This window comes from Anarhichas minor, unplaced genomic scaffold, assembly GCF_050575085.1.
Source record: "Anarhichas minor isolate MPS153535 unplaced genomic scaffold, ASM5057508v1 ptg000033l, whole genome shotgun sequence".
Classification (NCBI taxonomy): Eukaryota; Metazoa; Chordata; class Actinopteri; order Perciformes; family Anarhichadidae; genus Anarhichas; species Anarhichas minor.
The window spans coordinates 11,805,390-11,819,505 of record NW_027466479.1 but is presented as its reverse complement, the minus strand read 5'-3'; positions in this window follow the sequence as shown (position 1 = coordinate 11,819,505).

Genomic DNA, 14,116 nt, shown 5'->3' with positions numbered 1-14,116 from the left:
TTTCAAAACAGTGATACAAAGTGCTTCATAAAAGACCTGACATGAAAGAAAAATTGACTGAAAACATTGATTTTAAGGGGGCACTCGACCGATTTTGAAAACCATTTTATAATGTCTTCTGAGGCTCTGGAGGAGCCTTGTCAAGTCTGAGACAATAATATCTCAGCTTGGGCTTGGAGACTCCAAATGTATAACACAATGTCTGCATTACAAACTGGGACAGTGGAGTTTGACAGGCGTGTGCATTAACCAAGCAATGAAAAGATGCTATTTGTTGCATTATGGGAAATGCAGGGTATTTTAAGTTAATGGAAGTGCAATACTACTTCACTGGAGTTGCCCCTCCCCCTTTTAGGTAAAACAAACTATACTATATCTATTGAACATTGTCTTCAGAGAAAAGTTATGTTATCAGAAAAATCTGAAAGATGATAGTGACAGCTACAGTTTCTCAAGCAGCAATAGCAAGGCTCCAGCTGATCTTTTAAAGCTTCAAAAGTAATGTATCAACCAGAGAAAACAATCATGGCTTTCATGTCTGCCATTTTCACTAATAATCTTTTTTGTCTTTTCACGTTTTGTTGTACAGCACTTTGTAACATTGGCTTGAAAAGTGCTGTTTGAATACATTTTTTAATAACTATGATTATATACATTATGTGCAACTAAAAACAAATCATATTATAGCAAGTAGTGAATTACTCATCTGTTGTGTTAAATGTTTCTGAAGCATAGATGTGCAACAGTTCTGCATGTGCTTTTTAAATGCGAGGAAGAGTAAGTCGATTTGTTGTCAGATATTATTCTAATGTACAAAAAAAGAAAACCTTTGACATGGCTTTCTTATTGGAACGCATCTTTTTATATCCAACCTGCTGACTCTTCCATTTTTTTTCAAAAGAGAGTGGCGTTCAGCCTTTTGCATATACAACATCAAAGTACTGAGAGAAATGACCAGAAAACTAAAACAGGAGCGACGGAGAAGACAAAAAGAAAAGAGTTTTCCAAGCAGGGATATGTAGTATATGTGCATACAATTTGACTGCCTTACAGTCTGTGCCACAGGGCCCAAAATAACAATGCCAATACAAAAAAAAACAACTTGTAAACTTTGTATATTAAATGTCCTATTTTGTAGTCGGGTGATGAATTAATAAGCAGTGTGTTGGTTAACTCTGTATGTTAGTCAGAATAATTTATATTACAAAAATTCATGGTTGATATAATTTATCTTAACCTCTTGCCTTTAAAAAGATACAAAGGTTTATGTTAATGTTACCAGAAATGTATAAAATAGCTTAATGTATATCTATTCTTATATGTAAAATGTATTCAAATCAAGGGTAGGCCTTCAGGCATGTTTAACTAGTGGTAAAAATGGATTATTATATTATTAACTCTTAATGCTGCAATCCAGAGCTATAGTGCTATGGTGAGTCTGCGTTCATGGGATGAGAGCTGAATAAATTCCCAGCATAGCACATTTCTGTCCTGTGGAAAAATACGAGACGTTCTTGAAGTATCTCGCCTATGTTTGTGTAACCAAAATAGCAGTGGTGCTTTCAACAATACTGGATTGCAGTTTTAAGTTACCTTTTGAAATGTGTTTTATTTATTTGGCTGCATTGCAATACAGCATTTTGAAATGTTATACTGCACATCTTTTCATTTTATGAGAAGCTGCAATCCATAAACTGGCAGATGTTTATAAGACAAAAATCTATGATATGCCCATGTATTCTTGAAACTTTCATTATGTTAGCTGCAGTGGTACAGTTTGCTACCTCTGAAATCTTTATACCACAACCGGAGAGGATACTTTTTTTTCATGTGGCTAGAAAGCCTCCCTTTATTTCAGAGACAATGCTAACAAAAAAAGTTATCATTTTAATATTTTTTTCTGGTTGCTGGTTCATTACTATTTTAGAATTTCCTATGTATAACTTTTTGCCATTTCTAAAGTTTGTCCTGTTTACTATTGTATTTAAGTGCCATTACCATAATATTCATGCACATCTTTTAATTACAGGATGAGATTGATTGTGTTCCAGGTATTCGTCAGACTCTCAGGAACACAGAGGTTTTACTAGCAAGAACTTTTGATATCTTCAATGCCAAATGCACAAACATTTTGAAACACAATCTTTGCCAATTGGCCAGTAAAGCCAAATACAATTAAAAAAGAACACGGTATGAGGCGTCTGTGCTAAGGCAACTACACTGCTTATATTTTGGTTGGTTCTTGGCCCACTTCTCATCCATATAAATGGTTTAATTTACGCCTTCTCTTGTATTATTTGTTACATAAAAAGGGAAGATGAGTTTTGATTCTCGGCCCAAATGAAAAACGTGACAAAAGATCCAACGTAAAGCTTGGTGAGGAATATTATTGAAGTTACTGGTGAATAAGTGCTTTATGTTTACAAATTAATGAGATTTTACAAGACGTATGAACCTTCGTTGACCCAGGGGAGAGTAACCTTTGCTGCAGCTAAAGCAGGACCTAGTAAATGAGATATCGTGTATATTTTAAATAAGTGTATTTAACACCCATCAACACATTTAGTTTCTAAAATGGATGTATATCATTAATGGAATGAAACGAGTATTTTTCTTGGCAGCTATTATTCTGCACAATTAATCTACTGTGTCACACATATATAGTTGGTGGGATTTCTGACTTGAATTGGGCCTACTGGATGTAACACCTTAATTTACTTGACATTTCTTTGAAATAAGCCATGCCCCATGGATAAGCCATACCCTCCAGTCCCCTGATGTTGTATGGTGGATGTTTAATGTTGGTAGTTTTATTTATAATGGTAGTTATGTAGGTATGATTGCGCTTGTAATTATTCTTATTATTAGTGTAAGTACACTTGATTGATATGATTTGTTTTGTTTGAACTAAGGGAATGTATTCATTTTTCAGGTGATTTTTCCGAGTGATTTAAATAAACTAATAAATCCATAAATGAAAATCTTTATTTTAACTGTCCAAGTGAGCAACTTAAGCATTTTTAGAAATTTGACTGAAAGAATGGTATGGCTACATTAATGTATATGAGGGCCGTAGCCACCTATCTAACAGTGTGTGCGAGTGACACAACCCTCCAAGGGGTCTGATGTGAATTCTGCCCAAATATATTTAAGTATTTTGATCTAAAGAAAAAAAACTGACGCACTAGCTGAGTAGTGTTTCGAATGTAAAATATTGACAGTAAAAATATGAAATGAAGTAGATGCATTTCATGTCATATACAAAAACTATTAATAAACTTTCTTCGACATACAATACTATGACTTTTTTCGAACTTTTTTTAACATACAATACTTGACTGTTTTTGACTTTTTTCAACATGCTATACTATGACTGTTTTTGACCATTTGACATGCTATACTATGAACGTTTTTGACATGCTATACTATGACCGTTTTTGACTTCACGACATGCTATACTATGACTGTTTTTGACTTTTCACGACATGCTATACTATGACCGTTTTTGACTTTTTACGACATGCTATACTATGACAGTTTTTGACTTTTTACGACATGCTATACTATGACCGTTTTTGACTTTTCACGACATGCTATACTATGACCGTTTTTGACTTTTCACGACATGCTATACTATGACAGTTTTTGACTTTTTACGACATGCTATACTATGACCGTTTTTGACTTTTCACGACATGCTATACTATGACCGTTTTTGACTTTTCACGACATGCTATACTATGACCGTTTTTGACTTTTCACGACATGCTATACTATGACAGTTTTTGACTTTTTACGACATGCTATACTATGACCGTTTTTGACTTTTCACGACATGCTATACTATGACCGTTTTTGACTTTTCACGACATGCTATACTATGACCGTTTTTGACTTTTCACGACATGCTATACTATGACCGTTTTTGACTTTTTACGACATGCTATACTATGACCGTTTTTGACTTTTTACGACATGCTATACTATGACCGTTTTTGACTTATTTCGACATGCTATACTATGACCGTTTTTGACTTATTTCGACATGCTATACTATGACCGTTTTTGACTTATTTCGACATGCTATACTATGACCGTTTTTGACTTTTCACGACATGCTATACTATGACCGTTTTTGACTTTTTACGACATGCTATACTATGACCGTTTTTGACTTTTTACGACATGCTATACTATGACCGTTTTTGACTTATTTCGACATGCTATACTATGACCGTTTTTGACTTTTCACGACATGCTATACTATGACCGTTTTTGACTTTTCACGACATGCTATACTATGACCGTTTTTGACTTTTCACGACATGCTATACTATGACAGTTTTTGACTTTTTACGACATGCTATACTATGACCGTTTTTGACTTTTCACGACATGCTATACTATGACCGTTTTTGACTTTTCACGACATGCTATACTATGACCGTTTTTGACTTTTCACGACATGCTATACTATGACCGTTTTTGACTTTTTACGACATGCTATACTATGACCGTTTTTGACTTTTTACGACATGCTATACTATGACCGTTTTTGACTTATTTCGACATGCTATACTATGACCGTTTTTGACTTATTTCGACATGCTATACTATGACCGTTTTTGACTTTTTTCGACATGCTATACTATGACTTTTTTCGACATGCTATACTATGACCGTTTGACATGCTATACTGTGACCGTTTTTGACTTTTCACGACATGCTATACTATGACCGTTTTTGACTTTTTACGACATGCTATACTATGACAGTTTTTGACTTTTTACGACATGCTATACTATGACAGTTTTTGACTTTTCACGACATGCTATACTATGACCGTTTTTGACTTTTCACGATATGCTATACTATGACCGTTTTTGACTTTTCACGACATGCTATATATACTATGACCGTTTTTGACTTTTCACGACATGCTATACTATGACCGTTTTTGACTTTTTACGACATGCTATACTATGACCGTTTTTGACTTTTTACGACATGCTATACTATGACCGTTTTTGACTTTTTACGACATGCTATACTATGACCGTTTTTGACTTATTTCGACATGCTATACTATGACCGTTTTTGACTTATTTCGACATGCTATACTATGACTTTTTTCGACATGCTATACTATGACCGTTTTTGACTTTTTACGACATGCTATACTATGACCGTTTTTGACTTTTTACGACATGCTATACTATGACCGTTTTTGACTTATTTCGACATGCTATACTATGACCGTTTTTGACTTATTTCGACATGCTATACTATGACCGTTTTTGACTTATTTCGACATGCTATACTATGACCGTTTTTGACTTATTTCGACATGCTATACTATGACCGTTTTTGACTTTTCACGACATGCTATACTATGACCGTTTTTGACTTTTTACGACATGCTATACTATGACCGTTTTTGACTTTTTACGACATGCTATACTATGACCGTTTTTGACTTATTTCGACATGCTATACTATGACCGTTTTTGACTTATTTCGACATGCTATACTATGACCGTTTTTGACTTTTTTCGACATACTATACTATGACTTTTTTCGACATGCTATACTATGACCGTTTTTTACGACATGCTATACTATGACTTTTTTTGACATGCTATACTATGACCGTTTGACATGCTATACTATGACCGTTTTTGACTTTTCACGACATGCTATACTATGACCGTTTTTGACTTTTCACGACATGCTATACTATGACCGTTTTTGACTTTTCACGACATGCTATACTATGACAGTTTTTGACTTTTTACGACATGCTATACTATGACCGTTTTTGACTTTTCACGACATGCTATACTATGACCGTTTTTGACTTTTCACGACATGCTATACTATGACCGTTTTTGACTTTTCACGACATGCTATACTATGACCGTTTTTGACTTTTTACGACATGCTATACTATGACCGTTTTTGACTTTTTACGACATGCTATACTATGACCGTTTTTGACTTATTTCGACATGCTATACTATGACCGTTTTTGACTTATTTCGACATGCTATACTATGACCGTTTTTGACTTATTTCGACATGCTATACTATGACCGTTTTTGACTTTTCACGACATGCTATACTATGACCGTTTTTGACTTTTTACGACATGCTATACTATGACCGTTTTTGACTTTTTACGACATGCTATACTATGACCGTTTTTGACTTATTTCGACATGCTATACTATGACCGTTTTTGACTTTTCACGACATGCTATACTATGACCGTTTTTGACTTTTCACGACATGCTATACTATGACCGTTTTTGACTTTTCACGACATGCTATACTATGACAGTTTTTGACTTTTTACGACATGCTATACTATGACCGTTTTTGACTTTTCACGACATGCTATACTATGACCGTTTTTGACTTTTCACGACATGCTATACTATGACCGTTTTTGACTTTTCACGACATGCTATACTATGACCGTTTTTGACTTTTTACGACATGCTATACTATGACCGTTTTAGACTTTTTACGACATGCTATACTATGACCGTTTTTGACTTATTTCGACATGCTATACTATGACCGTTTTTGACTTATTTCGACATGCTATACTATGACCGTTTTTGACTTTTTTCGACATGCTATACTATGACTTTTTTCGACATGCTATACTATGACCGTTTGACATGCTATACTGTGACCGTTTTTGACTTTTCACGACATGCTATACTATGACCGTTTTTGACTTTTTACGACATGCTATACTATGACAGTTTTTGACTTTTTACGACATGCTATACTATGACAGTTTTTGACTTTTCACGACATGCTATACTATGACCGTTTTTGACTTTTCACGATATGCTATACTATGACCGTTTTTGACTTTTCACGACATGCTATATATACTATGACCGTTTTTGACTTTTCACGACATGCTATACTATGACCGTTTTTGACTTTTTACGACATGCTATACTATGACCGTTTTTGACTTTTTACGACATGCTATACTATGACCGTTTTTGACTTTTTACGACATGCTATACTATGACCGTTTTTGACTTATTTCGACATGCTATACTATGACCGTTTTTGACTTATTTCGACATGCTATACTATGACTTTTTTCGACATGCTATACTATGACCGTTTTTGACTTTTTACGACATGCTATACTATGACCGTTTTTGACTTTTTACGACATGCTATACTATGACCGTTTTTGACTTATTTCGACATGCTATACTATGACCGTTTTTGACTTATTTCGACATGCTATACTATGACCGTTTTTGACTTATTTCGACATGCTATACTATGACCGTTTTTGACTTATTTCGACATGCTATACTATGACCGTTTTTGACTTTTCACGACATGCTATACTATGACCGTTTTTGACTTTTTACGACATGCTATACTATGACCGTTTTTGACTTTTTACGACATGCTATACTATGACCGTTTTTGACTTATTTCGACATGCTATACTATGACCGTTTTTGACTTATTTCGACATGCTATACTATGACCGTTTTTGACTTTTTTCGACATACTATACTATGACTTTTTTCGACATGCTATACTATGACCGTTTTTTACGACATGCTATACTATGACTTTTTTTGACATGCTATACTATGACCGTTTGACATGCTATACTATGACCGTTTTTGACTTTTCACGACATGCTATACTATGACCGTTTTTGACTTTTTACGACATGCTATACTATGACAGTTTTTGACTTTTTACGACATGCTATACTATGACAGTTTTTGACTTTTCACGACATGCTATACTATGACCGTTTTTGACTTTTCACGATATGCTATACTATGACCGTTTTTGACTTTTTACGACATGCTATACTATGACAGTTTTTGACTTTTTACGACATGCTATACTATGACCGTTTTTGACTTTTCACGACATGCTATACTATGACTGTTTTTGACTTTTCACGACATGCTATACTATGACCGTTTTTGACTTTTCACGACATGCTATACTATGACAGTTTTTGACTTTTCACGACATGCTATACTATGACCGTTTTTGACTTTTTACGACATGCTATACTATGACAGTTTTTGACTTTTCACGACATGCTATACTATGACCGTTTTTGACTTTTTACGACATGCTATACTATGACCGTTTTTGACTTATTTCGACATGCTATACTATGACCGTTTTTGACTTATTTCGACATGCTATACTATGACCGTTTTTGACTTTTCACGACATGCTATACTATGACCGTTTTTGACTTTTTACGACATGCTATACTATGACCGTTTTTGACTTTTTACGACATGCTATACTATGACCGTTTTTGACTTATTTCGACATGCTATACTATGACCGTTTTTGACTTATTTCGACATGCTATACTATGACCGTTTTTGACTTATTTCGACATGCTATACTATGACCGTTTTTGACATGCTATACTATGACCGTTTGACATGCTATACTATGACCGTTTTTGACTTTTCACGACATGCTATACTATGACCGTTTTTGACTTTTTACGACATGCTATACTATGACAGTTTTTGACTTTTTACGACATGCTATACTATGACCGTTTTTGACTTTTCACGACATGCTATACTATGACTGTTTTTGACTTTTCACGACATGCTATACTATGACCGTTTTTGACTTTTCACGACATGCTATACTATGACAGTTTTTGACTTTTCACGACATGCTATACTATGACCGTTTTTGACTTTTTACGACATGCTATACTATGACAGTTTTTGACTTTTCACGACATGCTATACTATGACCGTTTTTGACTTTTCACGACATGCTATACTATGACCGTTTTTGACTTTTCACGACATGCTATACTATGACCGTTTTTGACTTTTCACGACATGCTATACTATGACAGTTTTTGACTTTTTACGACATGCTATACTATGACAGTTTTTGACTTTTCACGACATGCTATACTATGACCGTTTTTGACTTTTCACGACATGCTATACTATGACCGTTTTTGACTTTTCACGACATGCTATACTATGACCGTTTTTGACTTTTCACGACATGCTATACTATGACCGTTTTTGACTTTTTACGACATGCTATACTATGACCGTTTTTGACTTTTTACGACATGCTATACTATGACCGTTTTTGACTTATTTCGACATGCTATACTATGACCGTTTTTGACTTATTTCGACATGCTATACTATGACCGTTTTTGACTTTTTTCGACATGCTATACTATGACTTTTTTTGACATGCTATACTATGACCGTTTGACATGCTATACTATGACCGTTTTTGACTTTTCACGACATGCTATACTATGACCGTTTTTGACTTTTTACGACATGCTATACTATGACAGTTTTTGACTTTTTACGACATGCTATACTATGACAGTTTTTGACTTTTCACGACATGCTATACTATGACCGTTTTTGACTTTTCACGATATGCTATACTATGACCGTTTTTGACTTTTTATGACATGCTATACTATGACAGTTTTTGACTTTTTACGACATGCTATACTATGACCGTTTTTGACTTTTCACGACATGCTATACTATGACTGTTTTTGACTTTTCACGACATGCTATACTATGACCGTTTTTGACTTTTCACGACATGCTATACTATGACAGTTTTTGACTTTTCACGACATGCTATACTATGACCGTTTTTGACTTTTTACGACATGCTATACTATGACAGTTTTTGACTTTTCACGACATGCTATACTATGACCGTTTTTGACTTTTCACGACATGCTATACTATGACCGTTTTTGACTTTTCACGACATGCTATACTATGACCGTTTTTGACTTTTCACGACATGCTATACTATGACAGTTTTTGACTTTTTACGACATGCTATACTATGACAGTTTTTGACTTTTCACGACATGCTATACTATGACCGTTTTTGACTTTTCACGACATGCTATACTATGACCGTTTTTGACTTTTCACGACATGCTATACTATGACCGTTTTTGACTTTTCACGACATGCTATACTATGACCGTTTTTGACTTTTTACGACATGCTATACTATGACCGTTTTTGACTTTTTACGACATGCTATACTATGACCGTTTTTGACTTATTTCGACATGCTATACTATGACCGTTTTTGACTTATTTCGACATGCTATACTATGACCGTTTTTGACTTTTTTCGACATGCTATACTATGACTTTTTTCGACATGCTATACTATGACCGTTTTTTACGACATGCTATACTATGACTTTTTTTGACATGCTATACTATGACCGTTTGACATGCTATACTATGACCGTTTTTGACTTTTCACGACATGCTATACTATGACCGTTTTTGACTTTTTACGACATGCTATACTATGACAGTTTTTGACTTTTTACGACATGCTATACTATGACAGTTTTTGACTTTTCACGACATGCTATACTATGACCGTTTTTGACTTTTCACGATATGCTATACTATGACCGTTTTTGACTTTTCACGACATGCTATATATACTATGACCGTTTTTGACTTTTCACGACATGCTATACTATGACCGTTTTTGACTTTTTACGACATGCTATACTATGACCGTTTTTGACTTTTTACGACATGCTATACTATGACCGTTTTAGACTTTTTACGACATGCTATACTATGACCGTTTTTGACTTATTTCGACATGCTATACTATGACCGTTTTTGACTTATTTCGACATGCTATACTATGACTTTTTTCGACATGCTATACTATGACCGTTTTTTACGACATGCTATACTATGACCGTTTTTTACTTTTTTCGACATGCTATACTATGACCGTTTTTGACTTTTTACGACATGCTATACCATGACCGTTTTTGACTTTTTACGACATGCTATACTATGACCGTTTTTGACTTTTTTCGACAAACTATACTGACATTTTTCGAACTTTTTTTGACATACAATACTCGACTGTTTTTGACATTTTTCCACATGCTATACTATGACTGTTTTTGACCGTTTGACATGCTATACTATAAACGTTTTTGACTTTTTACGACATGCTATACTATGACCGTTTTTGACTTTTCACGACATGCTATACTATGACCGTTTTTGACTTTTCACAACATGCTATACTATGACCGTTTTTGACTTTTTACGACATGCTCTACTATGACCGTTTTTGACTTTTTTCGACATGCTATACTGTCCTTTGACATACTATAGTATGACTTTTTAGAACTTTTTTCTACCTAATATACTATGACTTTTTTCTGACTTTTTTCGACATACAATACTTTGACTTTTTTCGACATGCTAGTTTTTTCGATATGCTATACTATGACATACTATATATTTTTTAATGCTTTCTCACCTTACAGGTTTCCATGGATCGTGGTTATATCTGGGCCGCGGCCGATCCTCCTGCGTAGACCCTGCTGACACCCACTGCTACTTTCACTATTATTATTACTCACATTACTATTACTGGTACCATTACTGCTTTTATTATCATTATTATTAATCCACTACAGCCAATGCTGCCGTTATAAATAATTCATATAATGAGTAGTAAGCAGAATAATAATGAAAAAATCAAAACTACTCTGCACATATGGATTGAATGTGTTGTATTTCTGTTATGTTGTTCATTCTGTACACATGACATCTATTGCACTTCTGACCAACAGAGGATGTCGAATGTGTACAGATTGTAAAGTCCTCAGAGGCAAATTCGTGATTTTGGGCTATACAAAATAAAATGAATTGAATGAATAAACTATGATGTCTGGAATTTATTCGACATACTATACTATGACTTTTTTCAACATGCTATACTATGGCTTTGTTCAACATAGTATACTATGACTATTTAATTACTTTTTGGACATACTATATTGTGACTTTAAGACTTTGACACACGATACTATCACTTTCTGACTTTTTTCGACATACTATACTATGCCTTCTTTCGACATACTATACTATGCCTTCTTTCGACATACTACACTATGACGTTTTTATGACTTTTTCGTCATGCTATACTGTGGCTTTTTTTTGACAAACTATACTATGACTTTTTGAGATGTGCTACAGTGAATCTTTCTTAGCCGTTCTATACTATATCTGTTTTCTGACTTTTTTCGACATGCTATATTATGACTTTTAGACTTTTTTCGACATGCTATACTATGACTTTTTCAGACTTTTTTCAACATACGATACTATGATTTTTTTAGACATGCTATATACTATGACCGTTTTTGACTTTACGACATGCTATATACTATGACCGTTTTTGACTTTACGACATGCTATATACTATGACCGTTTTTGACTTTTTACGACATGCTATATACTATGACCGTTTTTGACTTTTTACGACATGCTATACTATGACCGTTTTTGACTTTTTACGACATGCTATATACTATGACCGTTTTTGACTTTTTACGACATGCTATACTATGACCGTTTTTGACTTTTTACGACATGCTATACTATGACCGTTTTTGACTTTTTACGACATGCTATACTATGACCGTTTTTGACTTTTTACGACATGCTATACTATGACCGTTTTTGACTTTTTACGACATGCTATACTATGACCGTTTTTGACTTTTTACGACATGCTATACTATGACCGTTTTTGGATTTTTACGACATGCTATACTATGACTGTTTTTGACCGTTTGACATGCTATACTATGACCGTTTTTGACTTTTTTCGACATGCTATACTATGAGCGTTTTTGACTTTTTTCAACATGCTATACTATGTCCTTTGACATACTATAGTATGACTTTTTAGAACTTTTTTCTACCTAATATACTATGACTTTTTTCTGACTTTTTTCGACATACAAACTATGATTTCTTTCGACATACTATACGATAACTTTTGTATCACATTCTATTTTACATTTCTATATCAATACAGACAAGTACCATTACTCAACATTGTAGTGTGGTGTGTGTTATTGTATTAATCACACCACTGTCACTTTAACCAGATCACTATCTCTTCACCTTGTATTTTTTTCCCCATATGCTCTTCTATATTTTATTATTATTCTATATATCTTAATTTAGTTTCATATACACCTTTTATTATCCATTTATATATCTTGCTTTCTCTATTTTTCTGTACCTTTTGCTATCCTTGTGTTAAAATAAATGTATGTGGGATCAGTTTGAGCTTCTTTCAGTTATAGGTTTGCAGTTTTAAACTTGAACAGCAGCATCTTCTGTGTACTGGGATCACAGAAGGCAGAATAAGCAGCAGACAAGGAATTTCTATAATATTACTCACAGCATTTTTCAATTTCAATATTAAATCATATATGTGAGAGTTTAGAGTGAAAAATAAATCAGATTTGAATTCGAAATAAAAAATCTGCAGCTATGTAAAAGAATTTCAGCAAGTTGGCTGTGAAACATAGCAATGTAGTCACAGAAAGCCTTTGAAAAGCCTAAAAATACATTTACACACATGCACACACACACACACACGTAGATAGACGTAGATAGATAGATTTGTATAAGCTTTACTGCACATGGAGGGGCAAACTTGTTGTGGGTCTGGGTGACTTGCAAAAACAGTGGTGCACAGCGTGCAGGGTAGAACAATTCTATTTATTAATTTCTATTCAAATAAATGACACAAATGTGTTTGTACCTGGACAAGACAACCGCAATCCAAACATACAGTGCAGCAATATGAATTGTTCTAAACTGCAGTGGTAGACATTTTTACACAAGTTTTTTTTCAATAAGACAACAATAAGAAGAATTGGAGAAGAAAGTGAATAGGAGGGACATCTTGGGCAACACATTTGTAATGAATCATTGCATACATTTTCCTTTTTTTATGCCTCCACTATACAAGACACAAATTGTGCAGCCTATTTAGAAATGTAAAACTGTAAAACACAAGACCTACAAGAGCTTAGATGTGTTTAAGATCCAACTTATTCACAAACTGTCTGAATTACACATACTTCAAATCCTTAAACAATCAAAGCACACTACCAAAACTCTTAAAATAAAGACAGTATCCTTGCTACCTAAGAACAAAGTATAGGTGTAAAGAATTTGATCATTGTGTTGTGGCT